Below are 11,949 nucleotides of genomic sequence, written 5' to 3' on the forward strand. Positions count from 1 at the left end.
GAACTGATCCTGAATCTATAGAACATTGGAAAATGATTACCAATGCGTCCACGATTTCTAGAGCCACCTCCTTAAGTACCCTGGGATGCAGACCATCAGGTTCCAGGGACTTATCAGCCTTCAGACCTAACAGTCTATCCAACACCATTTCCTGCCTAATATAAATTCCCTTCAGTTCATTCATTACCCTAAGTCCTTCAGCCACTATTGCATCTGGGAGATTGCTTGTGTCTTCCCTAGTGAAGACAGATCCAAAGTACCTTTTCAACTCTTCTGCCATTTCCTTGTTCCCCATAATAAATTAACCCATTTCTGTCTTCAAGGGCCCAATTTTAGTCTAAACCATTTTTTTTTCTTTCCACATACCTAAAAAAGCTTTTACTATCCTCCTTTATATTTTTGGCCAGTTTTCCTTCGTACCTCAATTTTTCTCTGCATATTGACTTTTTAGTTATCTTCTGTTGCTCTTTAAAAGCTTCCCAGTCCTCCAGCTTCCCGCTCATCTTTGCGATGTTATACTTCTCTTTTACCTTTATACAGTCCTTAACTGCCCTCGTCAGCCACGGCCGCCCCTGCCTCCCCTTAGGATCTTTCTTCCTCTTTGGAATGAACTGATCCTGCACCTTTTGCATTATATCCAGAAATACCTGCCATTGTTGTTCCACTGCCATCCCTGATAGGGTACTGAACCACTGAACTCTGGCCAGCTCCTCCCTCATAGCTCCATAGTTCCCTTTGTTCAGCTGCAATACTGACACTTCCGATTCTCCCTTCCCCCTCTCAAATTGCTGATTAAAACTTATCATATTATGGTCACTACCTCCTAATGGCTCCTTTACTTCGAGGTGCCTGATCAAATCCGGTTCGTTGCACAACACCAGGTCCAGAAGTGCCTCCTCCCTGGTAGGGTCCAGTACAAGCTGTTCTAAGAATCCATCTCGGAGGCACTCCACAAACTCCCTTTCTTGGGATCCAGTACCATCCTGAATCTCCCAATCTACCAGCATGTTGAAATCCCCCATAACAACTGTGGTAATACCTTTGCGACAGGCCAATTTCAACTGATTCAATTTACACCCTACATCCTGACTAATGTTTGGGGGCCTGTGGATAACTCCTATTAGGGTCCTTCTACCCTTAGAATTTCTCAGCTCTATCCATACTGACTCTACATCTCCTGATTCTATGTTCCCCGCTTGCAAGGGACTGAATATCATTCCTCGCCAACAGGGCCACCCCACCCCCTCTGCCCATCTGTCTGTCCTTTCGATAGCACGTACAGCCTTGAATATTCATTTCCAAGGCCCTGTCCACTTGAAGCCACATCTCAGTTATCCCCACAACATCATACTTGCCCATTTCCAACTGAGCCTCAAGCTCATCCACCTTATTTCTTATGCTTCGTGCATTCATTTATAATATTTTAAATTTGTTACTCCCCTCGCCCTTCCTATCAATCCCTATTTCACTTGGCCATACTGTATGATCCCTTCTCGAGTTTTCTGCTCCGTTGATTCTGCTGTCTTTCTTAACTTCTCTTATTCTCACTTTCCCTTTAACGTCACTTAAATTTCCAGTTTGTCCCCTCGCCCCTACTACTTAGTTTAAACACACCTGTATTGCAGTGGCAAACCTGCCTGCCAGAATGCTGCAGAATGCACGGAACGAGGGCAGAGCTGGCTGAAGCGGACTGGAAAAGGAGTTTAGCAGCAAAGATAGTTGAGGAACAATGGTAGACATTTTAAGAAATTAGCTCACAGCACACAGTAAAAATATTTCCCAGTGAGAAAAAAGGATTCTAGCAAGAGGATAAATCAATCATGGTAAACCAGGTCAGAAATCACATGTCCAACAGGTTTATTTGAAAACACAAGCTTTCGGAGCCTCATGCCTTCTTCGGGCGTTAGTGAGAGAGGTAGTATCAGACACCGAATTTGTAAATAAAAGATCAAAGGATCACACCATTGGTGAGGATGTACTAAACAAACCTGAGATGCTGTTAAATCTTTAATCAGTTAGAAGGTTTTAATTGATTTAACATGTATTTGTAAATCCCCAAATTCCTTTCAGGTCACTGCCCTAAGAAAGCTAAAGGTTTTATCAGTGTAAAGAAGAGGTGACATTTTAGGGCAGATGATGCATGTTAAGTGTGAGGTCTTGTTTGAAATCTGTTTGTGTTTTAGCTTGGAGTCAGACTGGTTTTATTTCTAAGGTAGGAATGTATAAAACGCCACATTGACTGACTGTCTGTAAAATTGTGTGTTTTTTTAACAAAATAAGATTTATCTGTAAAAACAAAGTGTATGTGAGGGCAAGATCACTGAAACAACTACATAGTGATATCAGCAGGATTCATCCCACCAGACTTAGCATGGACTATTCTTTAGAATCAGTCTTGTTCTTGGACACATGTATCTCCATCAAAATGGACACCTCAGTACATCACTCTATCACAGGCCTACCGATAACCTCAAGGTGCTGAACCTCTCTTGCTTCCAAAGCATGCCAAAACAGCCAACCCCTACAGACAAGCCCTCGGCATACACAGAATCTGTTCTGGTTAGGAGGAATGAGACGGACACACTGAAGGTGTTGTAGAACACCTTCATAAGAACAGGATATGATGGTCAACTCATCAGTTGCCAGTTCCAACATTATAACACACACACACACACACACACACACACACACACACACACACACACACACACAGTAGATTCATATCTGCAGATACATCTTATTTTGTTCAAAAAGCACACAATTTTTAGACAGTCAATGTGGCATCTTACAAATTCCTACTTTAGAAATAAAACCAGTCTGAGTCCAAGCTAAAACACAAATAGATTCTAAATGTCATCTCGTCTTTATCCTGATGAAATCCTTAGTTCTCTCAGGACTGTGACTTGAAAGGAATTCAGGGATTTACACATACATACTAATCAATTAAAACAATCTAACTGATTAAAGATTTAACAGCATCTCAGGTTTGGTTACTACATCCTCAAAGGTGTGTGCCTTTGATCATTTCCTTACAAGTTCTGAGTCTGATGCCTCTCTCACTAAAACCTGGAGGAGGAATGAGGCTCCAAAAGCTGGTGTTTTCAAATAAACCTGTTGGACGTGTCATGTGATTTCTGACCTGGTTAACACCAGCACCTCCACATCACAGTTAACCAAGCAAGTTAAGGACAGCATCAAACTGAAAGAAAACACAATCTTGGTAAAGATTAGCAGTAAACCAGAGGTTTGGGCAAGTTTTAAAAACAAACTAAAAATGACTTTGAAAAAGAACGAGGAAGATAAATTGTAAGGGTAAACTTACAAGTCATATCAAGACGGACAGAGAGAGCCTCTTTAAGGAGGAAGAGAAAGGGCAAAATGTACATAGACCCTTTCGAGGCCGGGGAACTGTTAATGGGGAAACAGGAACTAGCGGAGGAGTCAAATAAATACTTTGCATCAGTCTTCACAGTCGAAGGCACTAACAGCATCCCAAAAAATACTAAATAATCAAAGAGGCAAAAGGAGGTAAGAAAACAAATTCTATCATTAGAGAGAAAAAGTACAAGGGAAACTCACAGAGCTGAAGACTGACAAGTTTCTGGGCTACAGGATATTAAAGCTAGCAGCTATCAAGGATCCTTAGACTCCGGAAAAGTCACAGATGGTTAGAAACCTGTCAGCATAACAAATTTACTTAAAAAGGGAAGATGAAGAAAAACACATGTAACTACGGGCCAATTAAGCATCTGTTCTTAGGAAAATGAGATCATCTATTATAAAGGATGTAACAGCAGGCCATTTAGAACAGAACATGTGGCATACCACTCATGACTTAAGAACAACTGAATTTGTAGGCAAGAGTGGGCAATTCAGCCATTTGCTCATGTTGCACCACTTAATACGATCCAGAATGATGTCAGCTCAGCCTCAACTCCACTTTTCTGCATCCATACATAACCCTTTAACCTATTACTAATTAAAAACCTGTCTCCTCAAATTTATCCAGTGTCCTGGTGTCCACCACACTCTGACAGTGAATTCCACAGGTTCACAACTCAGAACATTGGGGGATATAGGCTAAACACAGGCAAGTGGGGCTATTTTGGTTCGGGAACATGGTCAGTGTGGACTAGTTGGACCAAAGGATCGGTTTCTATGCTGTATGACTTCATAGCTAATTCCTCCTCATCATGGTTTTAAATCTGCAGCCTCTTCGCCTCAAATTATGACCTTTCATTCTAGATTTCCCCTTGTAGGGCAACAACCACTCAATTACACTCCTTTGTCAACCCCCTTTAGTGTCTTACGTACTTCAGTTAGCTTATCTCATCATTCTAAACTTGACTGAGTACAGGCCTAAACTGCTAATCTCCTTTCATCAAGCAAGCCTTTCATCGCTGTAATTAATGCAGTGGGCCTTCTCTTAAGTGCCTCCAATATACAGAAACATACAAAATGGGAGGAGTCAATCACTCAGCTCTTCAAGCTTGCTCCACCAACTCAGTACTCAACTCCCACTTTCTTCCCATGCCCTTTTGTAATGATTGGAACCAGGGTCAAGTAGATCTCATTGACTATGAGATCCTTGATTGAGGCTGTTAACCCGGTACAATCAGGGAGCTCTGGCCAATAGATATTCACTGGAGATTTAGAAGGTCTCCTCAGTCTAGGGACTGGCTCTGAGCTGGCTGGTCACAACCCATCTAAGCAAAAGGGTGGCTCTGTGACAGGATACCAGCCTCTGTGCAGTTATTTCACCTTTGATCCCTTTCATCCAAATAGCTATATCTACACCTCTCTTGAAAGTCTTCTACGTTTTCGCCTCAACAGTTTCCTGTAGCAGAGAATTCCACAGACTCACCACTTTGATTGGAGAAATTTCCCCTTTCAGTCCTAAATTACTTACCCTGCATCTTTAGACTGTTAAGCTTGGCTCTGGAACCCCTGGTCATCAGGAACATCCTTCCTTGGGCATGGAGACCAAAACTGCACACAATACTCCACGTTTGATCTCACCAAGGTCCTGTACAAGACATCCTTGCTTTTGTAGTTAATTCCTCTCACTATGAAGACCAACATACCATTTGCCTTCTTCACCTCCTGCTGCACAAGCATGCCTGTTTTCAGTAACTGGTCTACAAGGTCTCCCAGGGCTTATTACATCTCCCCCTTTCCCAATCTATCACTATTCAGATAATAATCTGCCTTCCTGTTTTTGGTACCAAAAAGTGGATAAACCCATATTTATCCACATTACACTGGCACTCACTCAACTTGTCCACATCATACTGAAGTATCCCTGCATTCTCCTCACAGCGTACCAGCCCTCCAAGCTTTGTTTTGTACACAAACTTGTATTATTATTCATGTTGCATTTAATTCCCTCATTGAAATGAGGGCAGGGCAGTTGATGTAGTTGACATGGATTTCAGCAAGGCCATTAACAAGGTCCCAAATGGGAAACTGATAAAGAAGGTAAAAGCTCATGGGATCCAGTGTAACTTGGCAAGATGGATCCAAAATTGGCTTAGTGATAAGCAACAGAGGGTGGTAGCTGAAGGCTGTTTGTGTGACTGGAGCCTGGTGCTGACCCACAGTGCTAGGTCCTATTACTGTTTGTGATATTCAGAAGTGGTCTAGGTGAGAATGCAGGAGGGATGATAAGTAGGTTTGCAGATGATTGTCAACCACCTGGCCAATGTCTACGAGGGAGGTGCTAGGTTAGAGGAAGATATAAAAGGAGTGGTCAGTTGGGCAGATAGTATTTAACCTTGATAAATGTGGGGTGATGCATTTTGGAAGAAGGAGCAAAACAAGGGAGAACTCAATGAAATGGCAACGTGCTAGGAAGCTAAGAGGAACAGAGCGATCTTGAGGTGCGTGCCCACAGATCTCCACAAGGTGTCAGGACAGGCAAGTAAGGTAGTTAAGAAGGCATATGGGGCACCTACCTTTGTCATGGAATAGATTATAAGAGCCAGGGAGTTATGTTGGAGCTGTACAGAACTTTAGTTAGGCCACAGCTGGAGTACTATGTGCAGCTCTGGTCACTGCAATATAGGAATGATGTGATTACACTGGACAGGATGCAGAGGAGATTCACCAGGATATTGTTTGGGCTGCAGTATTTCAGTTAGAGACTGGATAAGCTCGGATTGTTGTCTTTGGAGAAGAGAAGATTGAGGGACGACTTCAATGATGTATAGATGTATATAAGATCATGAGGGATGCTGTTAGGATGAATTGAAAACAACTGTTCCCTTTGGTTGAGAGTCAACAACAAGGGGGCATAATTTTAAAGTGAAAGACAGAAGGTTTAAAAGGGGATTTTAGGTAAAATATTTTCATCAGCGGGGGGAGGTGGGGGGAAGAGGAGTCTGGAATGCACTGCCTAAAAGGATAGTTGGGGGGTTGGGGGGGGAAGCCTCACAACCTTTAGATACTTGGTTGAGCACTTGAAATGTCATCATATTTAAGGCCATGGGACTAGTGCAGGAAAGTGGGACTCGTTATAGGTAGTCATACATTTTTGGCAGTACGGACTTGATGGGCCAGAGGGCCCTCTCTGTACTGTACAATTCTATAAATCATTAATATATCGTGAATAGCTGGGTCCAAGTTACTGCCTGCCACTCAGAAAACCAGTGTATTCCTACTCTTTCCTGTGTCCCAAACAGTTCTGGCAGTACACTACTCCCAATCCCCCGCACTCTAATTTTACACATTATTCTCATATGTGGAACCTCATGAAACGCCTTTAAAGTTCAAGTAAACCACATCCACCAGTTCTTCCTAATCAACTCTACTAATTACATCAAAAAAATTCCACTAGATTTGTCAAGTACAATTTCCTTTTCATAAATCCATGCTGAGTTTGTCTGATCCCATCACTATTTTCCAAGTGCATTTTCCCCACTAGCAATGTCAGGCTGACTGGTCGATAATTTCCTGTTTTTTTTTCAAGAAAGAATAGTGGGGTTGCATTAGCTACCCTCAATCCACAGGAACTGCTTCAGAGTCTATAGAATATTGAAAAGATGACCACCAATGCATCCATCACTTCTAGGGTCCCCTCCTTAAATACTCAGGGATGTAGATTTTCTGGTCCTGGGAATTTAATCGGTCTTTAATTCAACCAATCCTCCAACATTTTTGGAATGCATCCTCCTTTGTGAAGACAAACCAAAATATGTATTTAATTTGTCTGCCATCTCTTTGTTCACTACTATAATTCCCCTGTTTCTTACTATAAGGGACCTACATTTGTCTTCACTTCCTTTTCTTGTCACATACCTATAGAAGCTCTTACAATCAGTTTGTACATCCCTCACAAGCTTACTCTCATACTTTGATTTACCTCCTCTTAAAAGTCAAACCTTTTGCCCTCCTTGGCTGAAATCTAAACTGCTCCCAATCTGTTACTTTATTTGTCCAATTTGTATGCCCCTTCTTTGGATCAAACCCTATCCCCAAATGTCCCTCATGAGCCATGGGCAGGCCATCTTTCCTATTTTGTTTTATGCCAGACAGGAATAAACAATTGTTTCAGTTCTTCCATGCACTTTTTAAAATGCTTGCCATCACCTATCAATCATCACCCTTTTAATAACCATTCCCCAATTTATCACAGCCATCCTGCCAGCCTGTAGAAGGCCCATTTATTCCTACTGTCTGCTTCCTGTTAACCAACCGATCTTCTATCCATACCAATATATTACCCCCAACACCAGGAGCTTTCATTTTCCTCAATAACCTTTGATGTGACACTTTATAAAATGCCTTCTAGAAGTCTCAATACAATACATCCACTGGTTCCCCTTTATCCACAGCACAAGTAATTTCTTTAAAGAACTTCAACAAATGAGTTAAACCTTTAATAAGCTAAGCTAACTGGGTTATAGTTTCCTGCTTTTGGTCTCTCTCCCCTTTTGAATGAATGAGTTACATTACCTATTTACAACCTAAAAGGAACCTCCTTGAAACTACTGGGTTTTAGAAAATTAAAACCAACACATCAACTATCTCACTGGCTACTTCATTTAAGACTCTGGAAATCCGTCAGGACCTGGGGACTTGTCAACTCGCAGCAGTACTTAAAACTAATTCCCTGGCAATTGTAATTTTCTTGAGCTCTTCTCTTCCTTTCAATTCCTGACTTGCATCTATTTCTAGGATGCTACTTGTATCCTATCTATTGAAGGCTAACAAAATGTCTGTTCAATTTGTCTGCCATCTCTTGATCCTCCACTATGAACTCCGCACACCCATTTTCTGAAGGGCCAACAGTTACATTAACCTTTTTTTAAAATATCTAAAGAAACCTTTCCAATCTGCTTTGATAATTTTAGCTAACTTTCTCTCAAACTCTAATTTCTCCTTCATTCATCCTTTAGTTTTTTTTTATTTTTTGTAAATATGCTGTTCAATCTTCTAACCTGCCACCTGTCCTTACACAATTATAATGTCTTTTCTTGGAGTTTGATACTATCTTTGACTTTTTTTTAAAAAAAAAGTTAACCATGAATGCAGTCCCTTAGAATTTTTCTTATTTGTTGGAATGGGTCTGTTCTGTGCTTTCTAGAATATCTCCTTAAATGTTTGCCACTGCATTTGTATTGACCAATAACCTTAACCTAAATTGCTATTTCATAGTCACTAACTCTTATTTCATGCCCTCACAATTCAAAATAGGGAGTCTGGACCCACACTTCTCTGCCTTAACCTGTACGCAACATTCAGTCGTATTATAATCAATGCTATCCAGGGCACTTTGACTATTAGTTTAGGAAGTAAGTCTATCACGTTGGTAAAAACCAAGTCTAGTTCAGGTAGCTCTCTGGTTGGTGCTATAACTTGCTGATCTAAAAAAAAGTTGCAAAAATATTCAATAAATTCCTCAACTAGACTATTTTCACCCTATCTGATTTTTCCAGTTGAAATATACCTTGATAATTAACGTACCCTTTCGATAAGCAGCCATTATTTCTTCCTTGATACCTGGTCCCACCGTGCTTGCTAGGTTTACAGGGACTGTCTTCTAGAGGATGGGTCAAGTAGGGTAGGCCTGTACTCACTGATTGAAGCTTAGAAAAATGAGAAGGGACCTTAACTAAATTTACACTATTCTCGGGGGAATTATTTACCACAAAAAGGTGTCAAGGCTGCATCGTTACATATATTTAAGACTGAGATAGACATTTTATATCAATCAAGGATTATGGGGTAAAGGCAGAAAAGTGCGTTTGAGGATTATGGGCCACGATCTCATTGAATGGTGGAGCGGTCATAATAGGCTGAGTGACCAACTTATACTCCTGTTTTATGGAGAGGTGTTGGAATGGTGTAGTAAGCAGCTTTGACATAGTGAAAGGTCAAAAAGGATAAGGAGGAACATTTACCTTTGTTACAGGCACAGAGGATGTCCTGTGACTTTGATAGAAGCTGTTTCTGGACTATGGCAAGGCTCTTTAATATCAGAGGAATTCAAAATATGGAATTCTAGGAAAGATGGAGGTGACAACACATTCATGGACTTAAGAAAGGGAGGTTGGAGATAGGGCAGTAGCTTGCAATTGGCAACTGATTAAACATTGTTAGGAGATAGGTGATGATTGGATGCCTTTGTCAGATGCTTTTGAATGATTCTACGCATATACTGATGGTATTTTAATCGCTGAAGAAAGAAAAAATGCAGAACAGCCTCCAGTTTCATACATCAATGGCCACAGAACCAGTTCAGCTGTAGATGATGACCCAAAGCAAATTGGCACCAAAATGTCAGTGAAGATCTCCAAATGATCAACAGTGATGCAATATTGTGGACAGAAGGCTGGGGTGTTTAGGCTGCTTCAGTATATCTCACATCTGGAAATGTGCAGGTATCAGCAAGTCTGAGGCGATGACAAGAGATTTAAAGGAGAGATAACACCTGAAGAGGCAGTAAACCAAAATCTTAGAAGTTCTGATGAGAAGTTCGTGACCTGAAACGTTAGCTTTGTTCTTCATTCCACAGATGCTACCTGACCTGCCGAGTATCTCCAGCCTTTTCTGTTTCTATACCGAAAGGGGCGGGGGTCCACAACATCAGCTAACACGGGATGTAGGTAGGGAAGATAAAGTGTGGGGCTAGATGAACACAGCAGGCCAAGCAGCATCTTAGGTAGGGAAACTGGGTGATCCAATGTGAAATGCAGATTTGACGTTTATTTTGTTTTTTTTTAAACTCTGTAGATTGCCGTAAATAAAGGGGAACATCACGGAGCACAGGCAAAGTGTTAAGTAACGCACAGTGCCTATTACCCGGGAATAGTTCTGAGAAGTAGGTACATTTTTTAAGAACAGAAATCACAAGGCTGCCGAGACTGCATGAAGGCGAACACTAGCACTTATATTGGTGGAGTGAGGGGAAACGAGGAGGCGTGGTTATGTGTGGAATGATTAAATAAAATGCGACCCTGTCATCAAAACTTCAGGTCTTAGAACAGATCCGCAAGAAAGAAATACCTTAGGCCTATAGAAAGCGTTAAAAAGGCCCGAGCACCATCTCCGCTTCAGACACAACACAGAAGCGGTTAAGCCAAAGTCCAACTTGGATTTTCTACTTAATATAAACCAGGAGTACTAGCTCGACTGTTACTTTTAAATGGGATTTTCTCCCCTGTTCCCCGCGCTTGAGAGCTTATTCTTGAACAAAGTCGCCCTAGAACCCAGACTGGGGCCTGGCCGAGTTACACGGCCTAAAAACCCAGGCCACCCTCCCGATTCCATACAACCCGAGCTCCCAGCACCTGCTTCCCCAGCTCGGGTGAGCGGTTGCATCGAGTGACTCACCGGGAGACACGCTCCTCACAGCATCCGCTCTACATCAGCCTCAGGCGGCAAATTTACAAAACAAAACCCCGACCGCAGCGCAAATGAGGGGGAGGAAAAAAAACCCTGCCGAGTCCACCAACAGCACGCCGGGAAATACCGCATCTGTCCCACAGCGGGATCTGAAGCCAGTGCCGCCATGACCCTTGTTGGCAACTAGCGTCCGCACTAAGTGCTCACGGCTGCCATCTTAATTATTGGCAAGTTCCAAACAACGTATCCTCTACAAAACCTGTCCCGTCTCACTCATTTCCCTCTTTAAAAAGTCTGGAAATATTAAACCTATTTTGTATTTTAGAAAATACTTGTTAACGCTCCCCTCCTCCTTATTCTCTGCGTCACTAGAGACCCTACTTTCCTGCTAACTCTGGAAGTTGCGCTCAAAATATCCCCACAGATTCGAAACTTCCAATTCAAACAACGCCTGAATTTCGCCCTACGAACTAGAACTCGACAGAACTGTCAATGGGATGCTGTATTTTTAATTTAGTAATCTGCAAGCCTGCCTGTGATGTGTTGACGAATGCCATAGCAGGTACAGTGGAAGATGTTCCTGCAAGCACTAATGCCAGGATGAACTGATACTGCTGTTCATACCTATACTAATCTTAGATCAGAATCTTCACCCAGGAAAAGGACTGCAGAAGATGAAAACAATTTACAGCTTGGATATAAATTACTTCTTGTATAAGGAAGGAGGTAGGAGCACTTCAGAAAAGGTTGACAGCTGTAATCATTCCAGCTTTCCTGCTCCTGAGCCTGCTGTGTTCATCCAGCCTCACATTTTATTATCTTGGTATGGCAGTTTGTTTTATGAGGAAAGGTCAGGTAGGCTAGGTGGGTGTCCTGTGGAGCAAAGAGTAAGAAGCAACTCGATTACAATATAAAAGATCCTGAGAAGGCCTAGAAGGGTAGGTATGGAAAAGAAATTTCCTATGAGGAGACGAATCTAGAAACAGGAGTCATGATTTAAAACTAAAAGAAGCAGCGTTCATTTAAAGCAGACCAGGTTTTAAAAAAAATCTGCATAGGGCATAAAGCCTTTGGAATTCTGCTTCTACACTATTTTCAGGAAGT

General features: G+C 41.8%; 1 protein-coding gene across 3 annotated transcripts in view; it reads right to left on the reverse strand.

The window, feature by feature from the left end:
* Positions 1–10,952, reverse strand: part of LOC125448323 (zinc finger protein 148-like) — a 67,959-nt gene extending 57,007 nt beyond the window's left edge. For all 3 annotated transcript variants that reach the window (XM_059643329.1, XM_048523571.2, XM_048523570.2), the window contains exon 1: positions 10,834–10,952. The gene's annotated coding sequence lies outside the window, so the exon portion shown is untranslated. The remainder of the gene's footprint in view (positions 1–10,833) is intronic.
* Between the last annotated feature and the right edge of the window lie 997 nt (positions 10,953–11,949).

Source organism: Stegostoma tigrinum, chromosome X (assembly GCF_030684315.1).
Source record: "Stegostoma tigrinum isolate sSteTig4 chromosome X, sSteTig4.hap1, whole genome shotgun sequence".
Classification (NCBI taxonomy): domain Eukaryota; kingdom Metazoa; phylum Chordata; class Chondrichthyes; order Orectolobiformes; family Stegostomatidae; genus Stegostoma; species Stegostoma tigrinum.